The sequence below is a fragment of the Topomyia yanbarensis genome, chromosome 2, assembly GCF_030247195.1.
Source record: "Topomyia yanbarensis strain Yona2022 chromosome 2, ASM3024719v1, whole genome shotgun sequence".
Taxonomy (NCBI): Eukaryota; Metazoa; Arthropoda; class Insecta; order Diptera; family Culicidae; genus Topomyia; species Topomyia yanbarensis.
Genome location: NC_080671.1, coordinates 255,454,189 through 255,476,325, shown reverse-complemented (window position 1 = coordinate 255,476,325; position 22,137 = coordinate 255,454,189). Strand labels below are relative to the sequence as shown.

Genomic DNA, 22,137 nt, shown 5'->3' with positions numbered 1-22,137 from the left:
AAGTTGAAAAAAAATCCATTTTGATGCATCGGCGGACCCCCTGTGCATGTTCAAAACTATTGATTTTGAACTATCAACAACTTGTCCTTCAATATAAAACACTTTCCCGAAAAGTTTGAAAAATTCCATTTTGACACATCCGCGGACCCCCCTGTACATTGAAAATGTCCAAAACTATTGATTTTCAACTACCAACAACTTGTCCTTCAATATAAAACACTTTCCCGAAAAGTTGAAAAAATTCAATTTTAGCGCATCGGCGACCCCCTGTGCATTGAAAATGTTCAAAACTATTGATTTTCAACTACCAACGACTTATCCTTCAAGATGAAACACTTTCCCGAAAAGTTGAAAAAATTCCATTTTGACACATCGGCGGACCCCCCTGTGCATTGAAAATGTCCAAAACTATTGATTTTCAACTACCAAGAACTTGTCCTTCAATATAAAACACTTTCCCGAAAAGTTGAAAAAATTCAATTTTAGCGCATCGGCGACCCCCTGTGCATTGAAAATGTTCAAAACTATTGATTTTCAACTACCAACGACTTGTCCTTCAATATGAAACACTTTCCCGAAATGTTGAAAAAAAAATCCATTTTGGCACATCGGCGGGCCCCCCTGTGCATTGAAAATGTTCAAAACTATTGATGTTCAACTACCAACAACTTGTCCTTCAATATAAAACACGTTCCCGAAAAGCTGAAATCGTTAGCATTTGGATTATTTTGCATCCCTACATGTGTGCTGGATCGCTCTCACTCCCAAAATCATTTGGCCAAATCATCATCATAAGGAGTTTCTTACAATAATCATGTACAATACCATCAACCCCGATTTTGCATCTTTTCTATCGTACCTGATTTTCTCAACTTCATAATCCTGATCAAAAAAAAAATCATAATCAGGCCGTGATCACAGGCGGTGATTTTGTTGCAATGATTTTTTGCTAGCACATTATCGCTTCAGAGAAAATCACTAGCGATTTTTTATGGTTGTGATCATAGCACTGCATGATCAGCAGTGATAATTATCACTGATGATTTTTGATTTTCGGTGATTTTCCCAGCACTGACTACAGATGAATGCAATTAAATTTTGTCATGAATTTTCTTGAAATAATTCTATAAGTATCGTTTTCGCTATCTTATTTAATGAATTAACAATATGATTTTTTAATTACGAAAATCATGACAAGGTCTTATGTAGGGGGGAGGGGGAGTTCGTCAAAATCTTACGAATTCTTATCTGGGGGAAGGGGGTGGAGGAATGTTCTAAAAATGCCTTACGTAATTAATGTACGGTCCCAAAAACTCTAATCTAAAAAATATGCTTTATATCGCCATTACCAAAAAGCGATTCAAAGGAAGTGGAATATAACGAAGCAGATTATATGAACCAGATTGGCTTTTCTAAATATCACCCAATAGTTGTTCTACTAAGATGCAAATAAAATTACTACAGATGAATGCAGTTGAATTTTGTCATGAATTTTCTTGAAATAATTCTATAAGTATCGTTTTCGCTATCTTATTTAATGAATTAACAATATGATTTTTTAATTACGAAAATCATGACAAGGTCTTATGTAGGGGGGAGGGGAAGGTCGTCAAAATCTTACGAATTCTTATCTGGGGGGAAGGGGGTGGTGGAATGTTCTAAAAATGCCTTACGTAATTAGTGTACGGTCCCAAAAACTCCAATCTAAAAAATATGCTTTATATCGCCATTACCAAAAAAATCGCTCTACACATACCATCAAATCTCAACCGTTACAGAGTTATTGAACTTTTTGTGTAAAAAACTTATTTATCTTAAAATACCTCTAACTCGAAAAGTATACCTCGTATTTAAAATATTTTAGTTCCATTGGAAAGGTGAGAAAATTTTCTGTTGAATGGTGTTCTCATATCTTTCAGTTATTTAGTTTTAATTACCTTTTAGTTATAAAGTAGTTCAATGTTGGTGTTTTTGATGAGGTTTTTGTAATTTTCTCAAAATAATGAATTATGATTATAGCAATATCTATTATCAAAAAAGATGGGCTTGAGGACGATTTATAATTTGTTCTTCAACATGATATTCCTATCTCTTCTCGTTTTCTTGTAATTTCACTTCTAAACTTTTCTTGTAATTGACTTGCAAGTTCTTAAAAGGGGCCATACACTAATTACGTAAGGGCATATGGGGGGAGGGTGAGTTTCAAAATATCTTACAAATTCTTATCTGAGGGGGAGGGAGGGTTTGTTCTTTCTTACGTAATATCATAAAAAAAGTATGAAAATGAAATCAATAAGAAAAATATCCTTTCCACAAGAATTATTTATTATTTGTGCCATGAACATTTTCTATATCAAACAACTGGAATTGAAGTGTTTTGCAACAGCAGGGAATGATTGTTAAATTAATTATGTAATTTTGTTTATTGTTGCCATCGTGACCCTCTAAGAACGGTTGGTTTCAAAATCTTCCAATGAAGGACGTTCGTTGGACCAATTTGGACAACGTCCAAATAACCGTTCAACGAACATCTATCGTTGGACCCGTGTTAAACGATTTTGAAACAAATTTTTGGACGTCTCAGTGGGGAAGAGCGTCTTAATTGTCGATGGTGTTAGAGCAGTTACATTAATTTCTTGACGCTTGGTGGCACATTGTTCTGTTCGGAAACTAGGGTCACAGTATACCTTACAAGTTAAGAAGTGCTGACACTCTTCGTGTTGATGGTCCAACATCCTTCTATTAATACTTTTTGTTCAAACCGCAAGGTATTCGGAAAATGTTCTGTCATGCGATTGTGGCAGATCTTGGGGTCCGATTATTTCCAGAGTGTAAACATTATTTTACTAAAATTCGAAGATGTCGGAGCTATGCGTACGATAATCGTCACAGTTGGAGCTCAGAATAAATTCATGCCAGAACAGGTTATAAATTCTTTTGAGCTCTGCATCACAAAAAAAAGAGATTCAAAGGAAGTGGAATATAACGAAGCAGATTATATGAACCAGATTGGCTTTTCTAAATATCACCCAATAGTTGTTCTACTAGGATGCAAATAAAATTACTACAGATGAATGCAGTTAAATTTTGTCATGAATTTTCTTGAAATAATTCTATAAGTATCGTTTTCGCTATCTTATTTAATGAATTAACAATATGATTTTTTAATTACAAAAATCATGACAAGGTCTTATGTAGGGGGGAGGGGGAGTTCGTCAAAATCTTACGAATTCTTATCTGGGGGGAAGGGGGTGGTGGAATGTTCTAAAAATGCCTTACGTAATTAGTGTACGGTCCCAAAAACTCTAATCTAAAAAATATGCTTTATATCGCCATTACCAGGGCTTCGTTGGAAAGCTAAGAAAATTTCCTTTCGATGTATGTACAGATATCTTTTAGTTAAGTGTACTAAATGACTTTTTACTAGTAAAATAACTCAAAAATTGCGTTTTTTGAAGAGTTTTGTAATTATTCTAATTATTAATCAACTAAATTTATCGTCACTATAGTTCATTTTGTGCCCCTTAATATTCTCTACAACTTGTTATTTGACACTTTATCCCTATCGCTTTTCATTTTGCTGCAATTTAATAGTTAACACAGCATGACCACATCACAAATGTAGTGGGTACGAAATCGTTGTTTTTGCATATGAAACGAGAAGATCAAAATGATTTTGCTTCGAAACTAAAAGAGATAATTGAGTGGACTCAAAGGGAGAATTGTATAACTTGCTGAGATGCATTAATTCCATGATAATAATGGTGAAGTTTAGTATTTACTATCTTAAGAAAATAACGAAAATGCTAATAATAACAGTAACTTTAAACTAATTAATTTCTAAAAGAATACTAAACTAACTTAACTGAAAGGTATTAATACATTTTTCTCTGCAAAATTTTCCTAGCTTTCGAATAAAAATAAGAAAAGGTACAATAAGTGCCATACTATTTCAATAAGAGCTAGTATTAGTGAATATGAGATAAAAATATCCAAGTTCAATAACCCAAACACATGAAAACAAGACAAGATAAGTGTATCATGTCAAAGAACAAATTATACAGCTCTTCAAGACTAAAAATTTGAATTATTAAAATGGTGATGTTAACTATTAGGATTTTCGCGAAATGAACGAAAAATCGATCAAAATTGTTAAATTTTAAATAAATTACTGTGAAAAGGTTACTTAACCTCACTAGCTGAAACATTTAGGGACATTTTTCAATGGAAAATTTTCTCACCTATTCAATGGATCCAAAAGATTTGAAATACAATGTATATTTTTGGAGTTAGAGCTATTTTAAGTCAACTAACTTTTTAACACAAAAAATTCAATAACTTAGTAACGGTTGAGATTTGAAGGTATGTGTAGAACGATTTTTTTCTCCAAATATGACAGTCAATCATCTCTCGAGAGGTTCTTAACCATGAACCAAACACCCTGTATAGATGCGGAAATACAATATAAACACTACGATCCCACATGAAATCTTTAAATGTCAAAAGCCTTTCGGTAAATCTCATATATGTTGAATATTGAACCACATATAAATTGCCAGGAGTCTGATTTGCATTCAAATTGATTCCTTATCGAAATTATTTTCGAATGCAACAACCGATCTCTACCGACTGTTGCGATTAAAATGAAATCGATTCAGAAGTCGGTCTGTATCCTTTCATGAGATGTTTGTTTGATAATTCACAGGCGGGTCCTTCCTTCCGCGAACAGTAAACGTTTTATTTAATGTTCGACTGGATCGACGATTTCATTCGGACGTCATATCTACTCGAGAATGGTTGAAATAAAAATAATCATGGGATGGCAATTTCCAAAACTACCATGGTAGTTTTCAACCAAAACCAAAACTCTATAGAAACTCTTGTTGTTTTATAAATCATGACAAATTTTTGAATTTAGGTTATTCAGCGGCGAGACGCTTCACCTGTTCAACCTGTGCAGTGCACGAGTAGTGGTTTTCAAATACAATAAAAAGCAAAACACTGAATATTCAAATAAAAATTAGCATCTAAACTTTGAGAAAATGTAGTGTTCAATTGGAATTGCCAATTTTTTGTGCGTGCCGAAATGCTGAGATGTTCAAAATCAGCCAACTAGAGGCAGCCACGCTTGCACCAACGAAATATTTCTGAAGTGTTATTTTTTCGAAACATTTCAGTATACAAACCGTAATGGGAGAACGAGAAGCAGAACGCGTGCTCCAAAGAATCAGAACAGGTTGAGCATATTCGTATATAACACAGTTGTTAAATTGTGTGCGTTTCTCTTCAACCAATTTATTGATGTGTATTCGTCGAACTGGTGCACCTAATCGTAGTGAACAGCTCAATATTGGAAGCTCATATTCTCCCTCACCGTCATTCTCTCATGTGCAGCTCTCGAAATCTCAATTTTTGCGATATCATCCGAACTGACAACTAAATTGTCAAAACCATGGCAGCCCTTCCAATGGCTGCGACAGCGATGGATGGTATGTTGCGCGATGTTATGCTCACACCGTTGTGATGAGATACCTTGGGTGAGCGCCTGCAACCCTTCTGCGTGAGTGACCCACCCGTCTCAGATGACAACCTGGACTTGGAAGGCCATCACTCACACATTTTGATGTTATACACAGAGTAGGAGTTAGGAAATGGGAACGGGAATGAGAAAGTCTAGCGGCACTTATCAATTTGGTAAAGCCAATAAACAATTATCGTAACCGGTGGTTACAATACCCCATCGTTCCCCTCCCAAGTAACGAAGTATTGGTTTAAATTATGCAAACAATTTTTATTCCATTTTTTTTTTGACGATCCCTATCAATTAATAATTTTATCTTTTGTAAAATTACCTAGGGTACGCCTTCATAGGTCCTTATTAAAAGGTGTTCTATACATCCACTTCACTCGACGAAGTGGAGAAAGAACTCATAACACTAACACCTGCGTGTGTGGAGAACTGTCAGCGCGGAATGTTTACAATATTTACAACTCCCTAAATTGTTGTAAATTTTAAGAATTTTTTCATTTTTTTTTCAATTGAATCGTTCAATTGGAGTTTGCCACTATAATTGTATCTCTTGTGAGAAATTTCCGTGGTACCAAGCTCAGCAAAATTCTGTGGTTCATTGAACGGTTTGTATATCATTAGACGGTTGATTGTTAATTTGCTGAGATGAAAATTTCTCCCAAAGGAGTCTATTATGGTTTTACCTGGCAAGGTATCCCTGTAAATAATTCGACCGACCGACTTCGGTTTCACCTTCTACGGTGCAATTAGGTCATTTGTACCCATTGATATCCGGATTTATCAATGGTAATACTATAGTGAATAATTTGTGTTTTTCAAAACTACCGTTTTGACGAAAATTTTCTGATGTTTCAGGATTTCTGCTGCGCTAACCAACTTACAATACTCGCACCATGGCTACGCGAGCTAGTTTCAATACTGGTGTTGATCTCACAGGGGATGCATACTGTAACCAGCTATCATCCGCTGCTGTGACGATCCAACTAATGTTCGAGAAAAAACCGTCGCCCATTGTGAAGAGCTAGCTACTCGATTTCTAAACGCTTGTTAATACCATTCGTGAAATTAACTGGTTGGCTTTCCTTTCTTCTTTTATCATCGGTCTTAGACCACTTCCTACAGTTCTATTTCAAATTTGTAGATATTGCTCGGGTCTATCGCAATTTATCGTTTTCAGGATGTTACTGATCTCTAAATCTTTTGTCTGATGTTATAAATCGACGCATTGATGTAAGTATTCCATCAATGGTACACGAGCTGCTTCTAACTCAACCGTTTTGACGCTGCTCGTTTCGTTTCAGGGTTCGAATTATCTTTTGCATGAGAGCAATTCAATTGGTGTACCAAACTCCGCTTCTTTGCGTGTTGGTCCAATACACAACGGTGGCTATCTGGGAGATAAAAAAAAAGTTACATCGAACTACCATCAACCCAGGCAACCATGTTTGAGACCGTCCAAAAATGCCGAAGCAGCTTTGAAACTACCTCACCGGACAAAGTTTTGTTTATATACATGTATACAAGAATGAGTTAATTTAACTATATACAATTAATTAAAGTACGTTAATGAGGGGGGGGGTCTAATTTTAATCATGAAGGAATCTGGTTTGTCTGCTGCTAATCAGGCGAATACCATATAGCGTATTTCACTTATTTAGTTCACTACTTTTCTAGATTGAAACGACGTGGGAACTTCAGCGTCTGATTCAATTTCAGATTCGAGTGTATTTTCTGGATGAACTAAGCCTGTCATTTTAATGTTGGGGACATCCAAAGAATTTGATGTTATGCTGTTCACGTTTGTTACGTTCACATTCAGTAGACATTCATGAAGTTCTACTCTGTTACTTATACTTCGTGAGGATTCAGCTTGATCATTGTCGCACGATAATGTCAGAGGCTGCGTATTGTTCGTCATGCAAGGGTTCATTGACGAAATGTTCGAAAAAAATGTGGTTATCTGATTAATCATCAGCTTTATTCGATTCACTGGGGATAAAACTAAGAAGTGTAAAGCATAGATTTCTCGAATTCGCATGTACAGTTCATCGATTTGAAACAGTTCTTGTTCCATTTCTGTTAACTCAAATGTTCGTCTCGTGCGCATGAAATAATGGACGAGACGTGTTTCTAGTCGTTCGTTTGGCCGTTCAAATGGATTCAGAGAAGCCATCGATTCCCGAATTTCTTCTACTTTCTTTTCTATAAACTCAATTTCCGTTTTAACATTCGTATTCAAATTTGTGTTATCGTGTATTATTTTGTTGCTTTCCTTTTCCTTGTGCAATCGTTCTTGCAACCGTTTAACACTTATCGCTCTGGTTTCTACTTCCAAGAAAGGAATACCGCGGATTACAAGCTCGTATTCAATTTCTTGTTGGTTTAAATGATGGACTTGTAAATTCGTGTAAATACTGTAAAATTCTATGTCCATTTTGGACGTTTGCCTTCGTTCAGAGGACGAAGCGACAATGCCTAACAGGATACTGTTTGTACCTCCCTCACCGGGAAAAATCAATTACATTAAGTGGGTAATTTGTAGTTGGGCGCCAATTTGTAACCTCTAGACTAGCTCAGTCTACATCCAGGGATTTATTTGTATTCACCACGGAACTCATTCACCTCGGGAACTGCTGGAAACCGGACCATCAATCGCTGCTGCAACCAAGGTTGACAACTGAAAGGTAAAGCAATCTTTTAATATGCTCAAAAGCGGAAACCGTGAATGCTGTTTCAGCGGAAACACCCAAGGCCGAGGGCTGATGACTCCTTTCGAGTCCGGACGCCGATTTAGAATAGTGGTGTTATCGTACGGACAATGTTAGAATTGAGAAAATACAGCTAATACAGAAATTTAATTTACACATACAATTTATTACTACCCCTATCTTATTACTACGTGACGTCTTGCGGGTTTTTGTGTTGGTGCAGGTTTCATACTGGTGACCGGTGAAGACAGCAGAATTCCTGTAGATCTGGGTGCGTTGGTGGCAGGAAAAGGTCCGGAAGTATCACGGTGACACATCTGCCGGCCTTATACTGGCCTGAAGCCTTAACAATGGCGACGATATCCCAAGGAAACTGTGTTCCAAAATGGCGCTGGGGTTCTTCGCAGGGATTCTTTTTATCGGTTCGTTTCGTGGTCTAGCTTGTCAGTAGCGTGCTTCCTGAGAATGAATTCTTCGGACGTAGTCCGAAGTCGAAAATAAAAAGGCCCGCTGTGGACCTTTTTGACTTGCTTTTAACTCGTATGTGTTTCGTGACTTTTGTATTTTTCTTCGTTTGTGACACGTACTATTAATTTTCTCCTTCTATTTTACTACACTAACTGTTATTATTCAATCTATCCTTTAATATTTAATATAGACAAAAACCGCGCGCACTACTGACTTCCTCGAATGTTGGAACCGAAAGAGCATTCTTGGTAGTCGTTGAGCCTGACTCAGCTCGGATGATACCGAAAAATCTCAATTTTTGCGATATCATCCGAACTGACAACTAAATTGTCAAAACCATGGCAGCCCTTCCAATGGCTGCGACAGCGATGGATGGTATGTTGCGCGACGTTATGCTCACACCGTTGTGATGAGATACCTTGGGTGAGCGCCTGCAACCCTTCTGCGTGAGTGACCCACCCGTCTCAGATGACAACCTGGACTTGGAAGGCCATCACTCACACATTTTGATGTTATACACAGAGTAGGAGTTAGGAAATGGGAACGAGAATGAGAAAGTCTAGCGGCACTTATCAATTTGGCAAAGCCAATAAACAATTATCGTAATCGGTGGTTACATTTGCTTCATTGCTTCATTCTGTTTAGATCACACCACGTACTAAAGCTGTTCAGTTCCCTCTGAAGAAGCTCGGCATCGGTTTTATCCCGTATTTGTTGAAAAATTTTCATGTCGTCGGCGAAAGAAAGGCGGGGTCCTTGTAATGTGAAATTGACGTCATTAAAGTAGAGGAGGAATATTACTGAACCAAGATGGCTTCCTTGTGGTATGCCGGATGTAGCGAAGAATGGTGCAGATAGACAGTCCTTAATGCTGATTTGGAGTTGCCTTCCATCGAGGTAGGAACGAAACCAGCGCAGAAGTTGTCCATGAATGCCGAGTTTGTCCAGCTTCGCTATTGCAATATCATGGTTGGTTTTGTCGAAGGCCGCAGATAGATCCATATAAATAGCATCGGTTTGCAATCCGTCAGCGATTCCATCCATTACATATGTTGTGAACGAGAGCAGGTTTGTCGTTGTCGATCGTTTAGGTATGAAACCGTGTTGGTCATCTGCAATGTAGTGTTTGCAGTTAAAGAAAATAGGATCTAACACAACCAGCTCGAACAGTTTTGATACAGCACTTAAACACGAGATTCCCCGATAATTGTCAATGTTCGATTTGTTTCCTTTTTTGAACTGGAAACATGTGCGCTGCTTTCCAGCAGGAAGGGAATGTACCAGTAGTGAGTGATAGCTCGAAGACTCGCCGAAGTGGTTCAAGAAGCCCGCTGATGCACTTTTTGACAAAAATCGAGGGAACACCATCTGGATCCGGGGAACAAGATGCTTTCAGTTTGGCATTTGCTGCAAGAATGGCAGCATTATCGACACAAATTCGGTTGATGGTTCGTCCTAGAGAAGGAGTTAAATTAGCGGCGACAGCGACTTGTTGTGGTGGCAGGCGCTCGTTGGAAAAAACGCTTGAAAATTTGTCGGAGAACAGTTGGCAAATTTCCTTAGTGTCGGTACCTAAAACTCCATTAAACGACATACAAGATGGCAAACCGGATTCTTTTTGCTGCTCGTTAACATACTTCCAGAACGACTTGGGCTTGGATTTCAGTTGACGCTCGACGTTTCGCTGGTGTCTAAAAAAGGCGCGTCTGCTTTGTTGTTTGTATTCGTGGTTGAGTTGAAAGTAGTGATTTCGTAATGCAAGTGTCTTATGCTTCGAGAATTTTTTAAATGCAGTTCGTTTGGCAGATTTTAAACGTCTAAGGACGGTTGATTGCAAGGGAGGGTGTTCATCGGTACTAATTGTTCGTTTTGGTACATGGCGGTCGATAAGGTAGTTAAGAATACTAGAAAACGTCATCGCTGCTTCGGTCGCGTCGTCATTGTTAATATTTTTGTCCCAGTTTATATCCAACAGCGTGCTAACGATGCCGTCGTAGTCAGCGTTTTTAAAATCGTAGACGATAAAGCTTGAGACGTCTTCAAAATTCACTCCTAGGTTACCAGCGAATACAATATGTAGTGGGGGATGATGACGCACCTGCTTGACTAAAGTAGTCGATGCAGTGCAACAGTACGGAGCGCAGTTCCGGGCACTTACAAAGCATAGGTCTAATGTACGTCCATTCTCGTTGGTGACATTATTAATTTGCCGAAGAGTTGTGCTGCTGTAGTTGTCCAAAATACAACTGGCATTGTTAATAAGCGCAGATTTTTCGAAATCCAATCGTAGAAAACCAGTACTTGCTTGGCACCACGTCAAGCCAGGTAAGTTGAAGTCGCCCAGTATAACGATATCATCAGACGGGGCGGCGATCGAGGCGATAAAAGAAACGGAGGAAAGATGTACATCGATCAGGCTGGAATCACGAATTCTGTCAGGTGGAAAATACACAACACACAGGAACAGATTGCGATCGGCAAGTTTCACTGATATCCACACTTGCTCGGAGCTCGCCCACCGGTCATCGTTGATCACTCGGGCTTTTATACCACAGCGAACGGCGATAAGCGCACCACCGCCTCATGTCTTGTGTCTGTTGAGGGCATTGCGGTCACAGCGGTAGACATCGAATGTTGAACCAAAGAGCTGGCGAGACAGAGTACGGTTGTCGAGCCACGTTTCGGTCAAGGCGATAACGTCGTAACAGCAACCCGTGGTCGCGAGCAAATAGCTGTCCGTTGAAGAATTTAAGCCACCAACATTATGGTAGTAAACCTCGATGTTGTTGGAGGACGGATCGGGTACAGCAGAGAGCGAAGCCATGTTGCCGTGTAGGAAGATCCTTTCGTCAATCCCACGAACAGTATCGGAACGGTTCACGGTCGCCTGGTCGACTGTGGTGCCGGATTCGAGGCATCCCGAATTAACTGCGTCGTGCCCCAAAATACGACTATTGTCGTCGTCGAGAGGAATGGTTGGCATCTGATAACAAGATGTCGGAGCAAAAGGCAAAAAACTGGAAGCGAAAAATACATCAGCGCTTGAAGTGTTCGGAACAGATGTATACTTGCCATTTGCGGCAGGTTGAAAGACCTTTTCACCCATCCCACACACAGGACCGGGACGACTGATGATCGCTGGCTGCAAGCGCTCGACTGTGGCGGGGGGATCGAGGGCTTCCATAGTGCCAACTGCGGTGCGTCCCAGTATGCGTTGGAACCCGATGGCGGAATGCGGAGAGCAGGAACGGGGTGGTAGCAGCTTGCGGCGAGAGTCGTACGATGAGCTAGAAGCGTGAATCGGTTCAACCGTTGTATCGTTACAATTTTTATAATACTTGCCGAGAAAGGCGGCTTGGATGACCCTTTCCCCACCCACACATACAGGACCGGGACGACTGATGAACGCTGGCGGCAAGGGCTCGACTGTAGCGGGGGGATCGAGGGCTTCCACAGTTCCAACTGCGTTGAATCCCAGTATGCGATCGGCATCGATACTCCTTCACAAGGGCGGTGTGGCTTGCTATAGTGGCATGGCCAATCGTTGCGGAGTCCTCTGCAGGACCATTGATGGGCCGGGTTGCATTAGAGAGGTACATGCTTCTTCTGGAGGCGGTGGAAAATCAGTCGGCGGGCTCCAAATGTTCTGGGTACGGCTGTCTTCAAATTCCCTGAACAGTATGCCTTGCGGCCATGTGTCAGGATTAAGAGCTGCATCACGGTACTTTGGGTGAACTCCAACTTTGAAGGATATGAAGTTCAACGTACTGACGTCTATGCCTTTTTTAACAAGCGGAATAACCTTTATCTCCTCGTTACAATTTAGTCCTTCTTTAGACATTTTTTCGACAGTCTCTTTGCTAACGCTAGGATGAAAGCGGGAAAGATACATCCAGAGCAACGGCGCGGGAGGTGCAACCGTAACAATGTTGCTATTATCGACTAGCTTTCGACCACCAACAAGAATATTGCTCGGATCAGGGCCATCCTCGCGACGACGTTTCTGAGGTGGTCGAGAGGTACCGGAGTTTGGCCGGACTGGAGTAGCTGTTGAAACATTTCTAGCCAGGCGCGAAATTTGCTGGTTATTTTTGGATAACTCGGCCTTTAGTTCAGCACAGACGTCATCCGTTTTCCCAGCGATAGCAGCGATAACACATCCAAGTGAAGAAATGGTATCGCGAAAGCGAGCAAACTTCATCAGCTTGACACATTCATTGCACAACCAAAATAAGTTTGGGTTTTCCGCAATTTTTTTCAAAAACGGCTTGTTAAGTTGTTTCCCACATTGCATATGTACTACATATTTGCAAAAACCCATACATTCAATAAAGTCGTCATCCGATTTGACGGTTTTCGCGCAGTGATCGCATGCACTTGCCATAATGCGTGCCGATCTGAGAATGCGAACAATGAAATATAGATGGCGCTGCGTTCGGTGGAAAGTTTTGGTGGTTAAGTCACAGAAGTTCACTCAGTTACGTTCTTCGCTGATTTTTTCGCAACACAAAAGCAAACAGGAGACACTTTCACACTGCACAATAACAATGTTAAAAACAAAATAATGAGTCGATTAACACGACAAACAACGATAAAAACTTCACAAATCTCGTCAAAAAGTAAAAATAGTTGGAGCGATTTATGTAAACAACTAATCGGTAGTAATACACTGAACCAAAAAAGGCGAATGTGTGAGGCGAGTTTTTAGTTTCCGGCTGCTTGGACAATGATGGACAAGTTTATATAATTCCTTGCTCAAAGCTAGCATATGCAACCCGTGCACCAAGTGAAGAGACACAACAACCTACAACGGATTTCATTCAATTTCTGCTCTCAGTTCTGTAGTGACGTTTTGCAACCAATTTGAATTGAATGAGATTAGTCGCAATGTTGCTGGAAAGTCGAATAAATACTAATATTAACCCACTATTATTAATGGAGTTCTGCGAGTTTATTCATTTTCGTTCTGTAAGCGGTAGAAAATTTGTAGTTTCTACTGCCAAAATATCAGTTTGATCCATGATGAATAGCACAACGAATGTTATTGAGGTCCTTTCACTAAACTTTCACTGATGAAAAAAATTTTCTGACGACTATCCAATCCTCGGCCAAAAATGTATTGCTTGAAGGAATCTTTTACCAGAGGAGACAAAACTGTTACAAGAAATTGAAGTCTGCGTAGGACGCCAAATGGCTATGAAGAAAAACTACAAAGATTGTTTTGCTGGTACTGTTTACTTTTGCAAGGAGCCTTGAAAAAATATTTAGAGTAGAGCGGAGTATAATGATTTCAATCATTTGTCATCCGCTGTCGAAACTCACGCCGCTTTGCGAGATCATATCGACAACTCAATAAAGTATCTCACCTTTGGGAAACATGCATTGGTGGAGAATCGGATCATGGTCGAGAAATACGACGAATAAATCATAATGCATTTGTTAGGAAAAACAGGAACGAATTGAAGTCATTGATTGAGGTAGTCTGTTTTTAGGTGCGCATAGATTAGATTTTCGTGGATTTGATGAGTCAGAAGGATCGTCAAATCGTGGCAATTCTAAAGACTTGTGTTCCTTTGTCGCGTCATGAGATTTGACACTCATCAATCGTATCATCGATGAAATAGATGTCCGATTTGCTGATCTTTGTGAGCTGAAGTACATAACGTTGCTCGACCCAGCGAAATCTGAAGAGCTTTCTGAAACTTTTCCCAAAGACCAACTTGATAACTTCTGCGCTCGCTTCTCTGGAAATGACAAAAATAAGCTAATTAATTTAAAGTGTTATTCACAAAAGGTTAGTTTCAAGGAAAATTCGTGACTGAGACAAGCGCGTGGATAATCGACAGTCGTATGGAAGACGTTTTTTCCGAAGTGTCTCGATTATCAAGCCTAGTATTGACTCTTCCATCGACGACTATTTCCGTTGAGACTACTTTTCCGTGCTTCGACGCATCAAAAATTATTAGCGATCAACTGTGGGTGAGGAGTGCTCGAAATGATTAATGTTAATTACCATTGGAAAAGATATATTCTATAAAACTTGCAACAAAAAACTCGCTGTACGGGGACGTGATCGATCTTTTTGCAAAACGAGCTGATAGACATATTAATTAAACGAACAAATAAAAACCTATTTTAATCCACCTAGCGGTGCAATTGTGCCTTTCTCAATCATGAATCACGAGAATGTGTGCGTTGTTTATACTCATTAAAAACTTTTAAATGCATATATTACATTTTATTATCATACATCACATGACAACTATATACAGGAAAATAAATCATTATTCGAGTTCTAAAATTTTGAAAAAGAAAAAACAGCCACGGTAATATTGAACTGAAAAAAGGTGCGAAATCGGCAAAGTCCCAAAAAGTCGATTTTTATAAAAAAAATTTTTTCGAGATAACATTAAATCTCGACGTTTCATGCATTTTAAAGATGTTTGGCATCAAAAATACGAATTCGATTTCTGAAATTTCATGGGGTCCCCCCTTTGAAAAAAATTTTGAGTTCCGGCTTATATGGGAATTTCATGTGTGACCGGACCGTTCAGTCTATATTTCCGGAACCATACAAGCGATCCGTGCGAAATGTTACAGACATCTGTGGGGATAATATAGCTATCATTTGGGACTAAGTTTGTGAAAATCGGCCCAACCATTTCCGAGAAACTGATATGAGTTTGCTAGTTATGAAAGATGGCCGCTTTTCCCGGGCACTTCCGGAACCGTCTATGGTGGTCAATGTAGTCAACGAAAGTTTGTTTGGCCGTCGGTGACCTAGAACTGCAAAGTTAAGTTATTTGAGAGACATTTTAGCGAAATTTTTACCTTTTTTGCTTCCATCGGGGTATCGGTTTGAATCACAATTTGCTATGTGATCGCACGCCACAACCCGTAACTCCGGAACCGGAAGTCGGTTGGGGATAAAATTTAATAGCCATTTACGGGGACGCAATACCTTTCATTTGAGGTCAAGTTTAGTCGAATCGGTCTAGCCATCTCCGAGAAACCGATGTGACTGTTACTCTGAATTTGGATACTTCCGCCGGGGCTTCCGGAACCGATGATGGTGGTCAATGTGACCAAAGAGACTTTGAATGGCTGTTAATGACCTAGTACTACAAATCGAAGCAGTTGTGGTCACATTTTGGAAAATTTTTCACCATTATACATTCATTGCAGAATTTCTTAAAATCGACGTTTTCTGCGTGATCGTACTCATCACCCTGTAATTCCGGAACCGGAAGTCGGATCCATTAGAAATTCAATAGCAGCCTATGGGAACGTTGCACCTTTCATTTGGGACTAAGTTTGTAAAAATCGGTTCATCCATCTCTGAGAAAAGTGAGTGAGATTGTGTTCGCGTACACACACACAGACGCACATACACACACACATACATACACACACACATACATACACACACACAGACATTTGCCGAACTCGACGAACTGAATCGAATGGTATATGTCACTCGGCCCTCCGGGCCTCCGTTAAAAAGACGGTTTTCAGAGCAATTGCAATACCTTTCTATTGAGAAAGGCAAAAAGGTGCGAAATCGGCAAAGTCCCAAAAAGTCGATTTTTATAAAAAAAAATTTTTCGAGATAACATTAAATCTCGACGTTTCATGCATTTTAAAGATGTTTGGCATCAAAAATACGAATTCGATTTCTGAAATTTCATGGGGTCCCCCCTTTGAAAAAAAATTTTGAGTTCCGGCTTATACGGGAATTTCATGTGTGACCGGACCGTTCAGTCTATATTTCCGGAACCATACAAGCGATCCGTGCGAAATTTTACAGACATCTGTGGGGATAATATAGCTATCATTTGGGACTAATTTTGTGAAAATCGGCCCAACCATTTTCGAGAAACTGATATGAGTTTGCTAGTTATGAAAGATGGCCGCTTTTCCCGGGCACTTCTGGAACCGTCTATGGTGGTCAATGTAGTCAACGAAAGTTTGTTTGGCCGTCGGTGACCTAGAACTGCAAAGTTAAGTTATTTGAGAGACATTTTAGCGAAATTTTTACCTTTTTTGCTTCCATCGGGGTATCGGTTTGAATCACAATTTGCTATGTGATCGCACGCCACAACCCGTAACTCCGGAACCGGAAGTCGGTTGGGGATAAAATTTAATAGCCACTTACGGGACGCAATACCTTTCATTTGAGGTCAAGTTTAGTCGAATCGGTCTAGCCATCTCCGAGAAACCGATGTGACTGTTACTCTGAATTTGGATACTTCCGCCGGGGCTTCCGGAACCGATGATGGTGGCCAATGTGACCAACGAGACCTTGAATGGCTGTTAATGACCTAGTACTACAAATCGAAGCAGTTGTGGTCACATTTTGGAAAAATTTTCACCATTATACATTCATTGCAGAATTTCTTAAAATCGACGTTTTCTGCGTGATCGTACTCATCACCCTGTAATTCCGGAACCGGAAGTCGGATCCATTAGAAATTCAATAGCAGCCTATGGGAACGTTGCACCTTTCATTTGGGACTAAGTTTGTAAAAATCGGTTCATCCATCTCTGAGAAAAGTGAGTGAGATTGTGTTCGCGTACACACACACAGACGCACATACACACACACACATACATACACACACACACATACATACACACACACACAGACATTTGCCGAACTCGACGAACTGAATCGAATGGTATATGTCACTCGGCCCTCCGGGCCTCCGTTAAAAAGTCGGTTTTCAGAGCAATTGCAATACCTTTCTATTGAGAAAGGCAAAAAGGTGCAAAATCGGCAAAGTCCCAAAAAGTCGATTTCCAAAAAAAAAAAAAAATTCGTGATAACATAAAATCTCGACGTTTCATGCATTTTAAAGATGTTTGGCATCAAAAATACGAATTCGATTTCTGAAATTTCATGGGGTCCCCCCTTTGAAAAAAATTTTGAGTTCCGGCTTATATGGGAATTTCATGTGTGACCGGACCGTTCAGTCTATATTTCCGGAACCATACAAGCGGTCCGTGCGAAATGTTACAGACATCTGTGGGGATAATATAGCTATCATTTGGGACTAAGTTTGTGAAAATCGGCCCAACCATTTCCGAGAAACTGATATGAGTTTGCTAGTTATGAAAGATGGCCGCTTTTCCCGGGCACTTCCGGAACCGTCTATGGTGGTCAATGTAGTCAACGAAAGTTTGTTTGGCCGTCGGTGACCTAGAACTGCAAAGTTAAGTTATTTGAGAGACATTTTAGCGAAATTTTTACCTTTTTTGCTTCCATCGGGGTATCGGTTTGAATCACAATTTGCTATGTGATCGCACGCCACAACCCGTAACTCCGGAACCGGAAGTCGGTTGGGGATAAAATTTAATAGCCATTTACGGGAACGCAATACCTTTCATTTGAGGTCAAGTTTAGTCGAATCGGTCTAGCCATCTCCGAGAAACCGATGTGACTGTTACTCTGAATTTGGATACTTCCGCCGGGGCTTCCGGAACCGATGATGGTGGCCAATGTGACCAAAGAGACTTTGAATGGCTGTTAATGACCTAGTACTACAAATCGAAGCAGTTGTGGTCACATTTTGGAAAAAATTTCACCATTATACATTCATTGCAGAATTTCTTAAAATCGACGTTTTCTGCGTGATCGTACTCATCACCCTGTAATTCCGGAACCGGAAGTCGGATCCATTAGAAATTCAATAGCAGCCTATGGGAACGTTGCACCTTTCATTTGGGACTAAGTTTGTAAAAATCGGTTCATCCATCTCTGAGAAAAGTGAGTGAGATTGTGTTCGCGTACACACACACAGACGCACATACACACACACATACATACACACACACATATACATACACACACACAGACATTTGCCGAACTCGACGAACTGAATCGAATGGTATATGTCACTCGGCCCTCCGGGCCTCCGTTAAAAAGTCGGTTTTCAGAGCAATTGCAATACCTTTCTATTGAGAAAGGCAAAAAGGTGCAAAATCGGCAAAGTCCCAAAAAGTCGATTTCCAAAAAAAAAAAAAAATTCGTGATAACATAAAATCTCGACGTTTCATGCATTTTAAAGATGTTTGGCATCAAAAATACGAATTCGATTTCTGAAATTTCATGGGGTCCCCCCTTTGAAAAAAATTTTGAGTTCCGGCTTATATGGGAATTTCATGTGTGACCGGACCGTTCAGTCTATATTTCCGGAACCATACAAGCGGTCCGTGCGAAATGTTACAGACATCTGTGGGGATAATATAGCTATCATTTGGGACTAAGTTTGTGAAAATCGGCCCAACCATTTCCGAGAAACTGATATGAGTTTGCTAGTTATGAAAGATGGCCGCTTTTCCCGGGCACTTCCGGAACCGTCTATGGTGGTCAATGTAGTCAACGAAAGTTTGTTTGGCCGTCGGTGACCTAGAACTGCAAAGTTAAGTTATTTGAGAGACATTTTAGCGAAATTTTTACCTTTTTTGCTTCCATCGGGGTATCGGTTTGAATCACAATTTGCTATGTGATCGCACGCCACAACCCGTAACTCCGGAACCGGAAGTCGGTTGGGGATAAAATTTAATAGCCATTTACGGGAACGCAATACCTTTCATTTGAGGTCAAGTTTAGTCGAATCGGTCTAGCCATCTCCGAGAAACCGATGTGACTGTTACTCTGAATTTGGATACTTCCGCCGGGGCTTCCGGAACCGATGATGGTGGCCAATGTGACCAAAGAGACTTTGAATGGCTGTTAATGACCTAGTACTACAAATCGAAGCAGTTGTGGTCACATTTTGGAAAAAATTTCACCATTATACATTCATTGCAGAATTTCTTAAAATCGACGTTTTCTGCGTGATCGTACTCATCACCCTGTAATTCCGGAACCGGAAGTCGGATCCATTAGAAATTCAATAGCAGCCTATGGGAACGTTGCACCTTTCATTTGGGACTAAGTTTGTAAAAATCGGTTCATCCATCTCTGAGAAAAGTGAGTGAGATTGTGTTCGCGTACACACACACAGACGCACATACACACACACATACATACACACACACATACATACACACACACAGACATTTGCCGAACTCGACGAACTGAATCGAATGGTATATGTCACTCGGCCCTCCGGGCCTCCGTTAAAAAGTCGGTTTTCAGAGCAATTGCAATACCTTTCTATTGAGAAAGGCAAAAAGGTGCAAAATCGGCAGTCCCAAAAAGTCGATTTCCAAAAAAAAAAAAAAATTCGTGATAACATAAAATCTCGACGTTTCATGCATTTTAAAGATGTTTGGCATCAAAAATACGAATTCGATTTCTGAAATTTCATGGGGTCCCCCCTTTGAAAAAAATTTTGAGTTCCGGCTTATATGGGAATTTCATGTGTGACCGGACCGTTCAGTCTATATTTCCGGAACCATACAAGCGGTCCGTGCGAAATGTTACAGACATCTGTGGGGATAATATAGCTATCATTTGGGACTAAGTTTGTGAAAATCGGCCCAACCATTTCCGAGAAACTGATATGAGTTTGCTAGTTATGAAAGATGGCCGCTTTTCCCGGGCACTTCCGGAACCGTCTATGGTGGTCAATGTAGTCAACGAAAGTTTGTTTGGCCGTCGGTGACCTAGAACTGCAAAGTTAAGTTATTTGAGAGACATTTTAGCGAAATTTTTACCTTTTTTGCTTCCATCGGGGTATCGGTTTGAATCACAATTTGCTATGTGATCGCACGCCACAACCCGTAACTCCGGAACCGGAAGTCGGTTGGGGATAAAATTTAATAGCCACTTACGGGACGCAATACCTTTCATTTGAGGTCAAGTTTAGTCGAATCGGTCTAGCCATCTCCGAGAAACCGATGTGACTGTTACTCTGAATTTGGATACTTCCGCCGGGGCTTCCGGAACCGATGATGGTGGCCAATGTGACCAACGAGACCTTGAATGGCTGTTAATGACCTAGTACTACAAATCGAAGCAGTTGTGGTCACATTTTGGAAAAATTTTCACCATTATACATTCATTGCAGAATTTCTTAAAATCGACGTTTTCTGCGTGATCGTACTCATCACCCTGTAATTCCGGAACCGGAAGTCGGATCCATTAGAAATTCAATAGCAGCCTATGGGAACGTTGCACCTTTCATTTGGGACTAAGTTTGTAAAAATCGGTTCATCCATCTCTGAGAAAAGTGAGTGAGATTGTGTTCGCGTACACACACACAGACGCACATACACACACACACATACATACACACACACACATACATACACACACACAGACATTTGCCGAACTCGACGAACTGAATCGAATGGTATATGTCACTCGGCCCTCCGGGCCTCCGTTAAAAAGTCGGTTTTCAGAGCAATTGCAATACCTTTCTATTGAGAAAGGCAAAAAGGTGCAAAATCGGCAAAGTCCCAAAAAGTCGATTTCCAAAAAAAAAAAAAAATTCGTGATAACATAAAATCTCGACGTTTCATGCATTTTAAAGATGTTTGGCATCAAAAATACGAATTCGATTTCTGAAATTTCATGGGGTCCCCCCTTTGAAAAAAATTTTGAGTTCCGGCTTATATGGGAATTTCATGTGTGACCGGACCGTTCAGTCTATATTTCCGGAACCATACAAGCGGTCCGTGCGAAATGTTACAGACATCTGTGGGGATAATATAGCTATCATTTGGGACTAAGTTTGTGAAAATCGGCCCAACCATTTCCGAGAAACTGATATGAGTTTGCTAGTTATGAAAGATGGCCGCTTTTCCCGGGCACTTCCGGAACCGTCTATGGTGGTCAATGTAGTCAACGAAAGTTTGTTTGGCCGTCGGTGACCTAGAACTGCAAAGTTAAGTTATTTGAGAGACATTTTAGCGAAATTTTTACCTTTTTTGCTTCCATCGGGGTATCGGTTTGAATCACAATTTGCTATGTGATCGCACGCCACAACCCGTAACTCCGGAACCGGAAGTCGGTTGGGGATAAAATTTAATAGCCATTTACGGGAACGCAATACCTTTCATTTGAGGTCAAGTTTAGTCGAATCGGTCTAGCCATCTCCGAGAAACCGATGTGACTGTTACTCTGAATTTGGATACTTCCGCCGGGGCTTCCGGAACCGATGATGGTGGCAAATGTGACCAAAGAGACTTTGAATGGCTGTTAATGACCTAGTACTACAAATCGAAGCAGTTGTGGTCACATTTTGGAAAAAATTTCACCATTATACATTCATTGCAGAATTTCTTAAAATCGACGTTTTCTGCGTGATCGTACTCATCACCCTGTAATTCCGGAACCGGAAGTCGGATCCATTAGAAATTCAATAGCAGCCTATGGGAACGTTGCACCTTTCATTTGGGACTAAGTTTGTAAAAATCGGTTCATCCATCTCTGAGAAAAGTGAGTGAGATTGTGTTCGCGTACACACACACAGACGCACA

At 40.3% G+C, this 22,137-nt stretch overlaps 1 protein-coding gene and 1 long non-coding RNA gene across 5 annotated transcripts in view; one reads left to right on the top strand and one right to left on the bottom strand.

The window, feature by feature from the left end:
• Positions 1–22,137, bottom strand: part of LOC131683083 (integrator complex subunit 3 homolog) — an 891,455-nt gene that overhangs the window by 182,773 nt on the left and 686,545 nt on the right. The window lies entirely within an intron of this gene.
• On the top strand, positions 5,864–6,806 carry LOC131683086 (uncharacterized). The gene is made up of 3 exons (XR_009304358.1): positions 5,864–6,135; positions 6,195–6,316; positions 6,386–6,806. It is a non-coding gene; the product is annotated as an uncharacterized LOC131683086 (long non-coding RNA).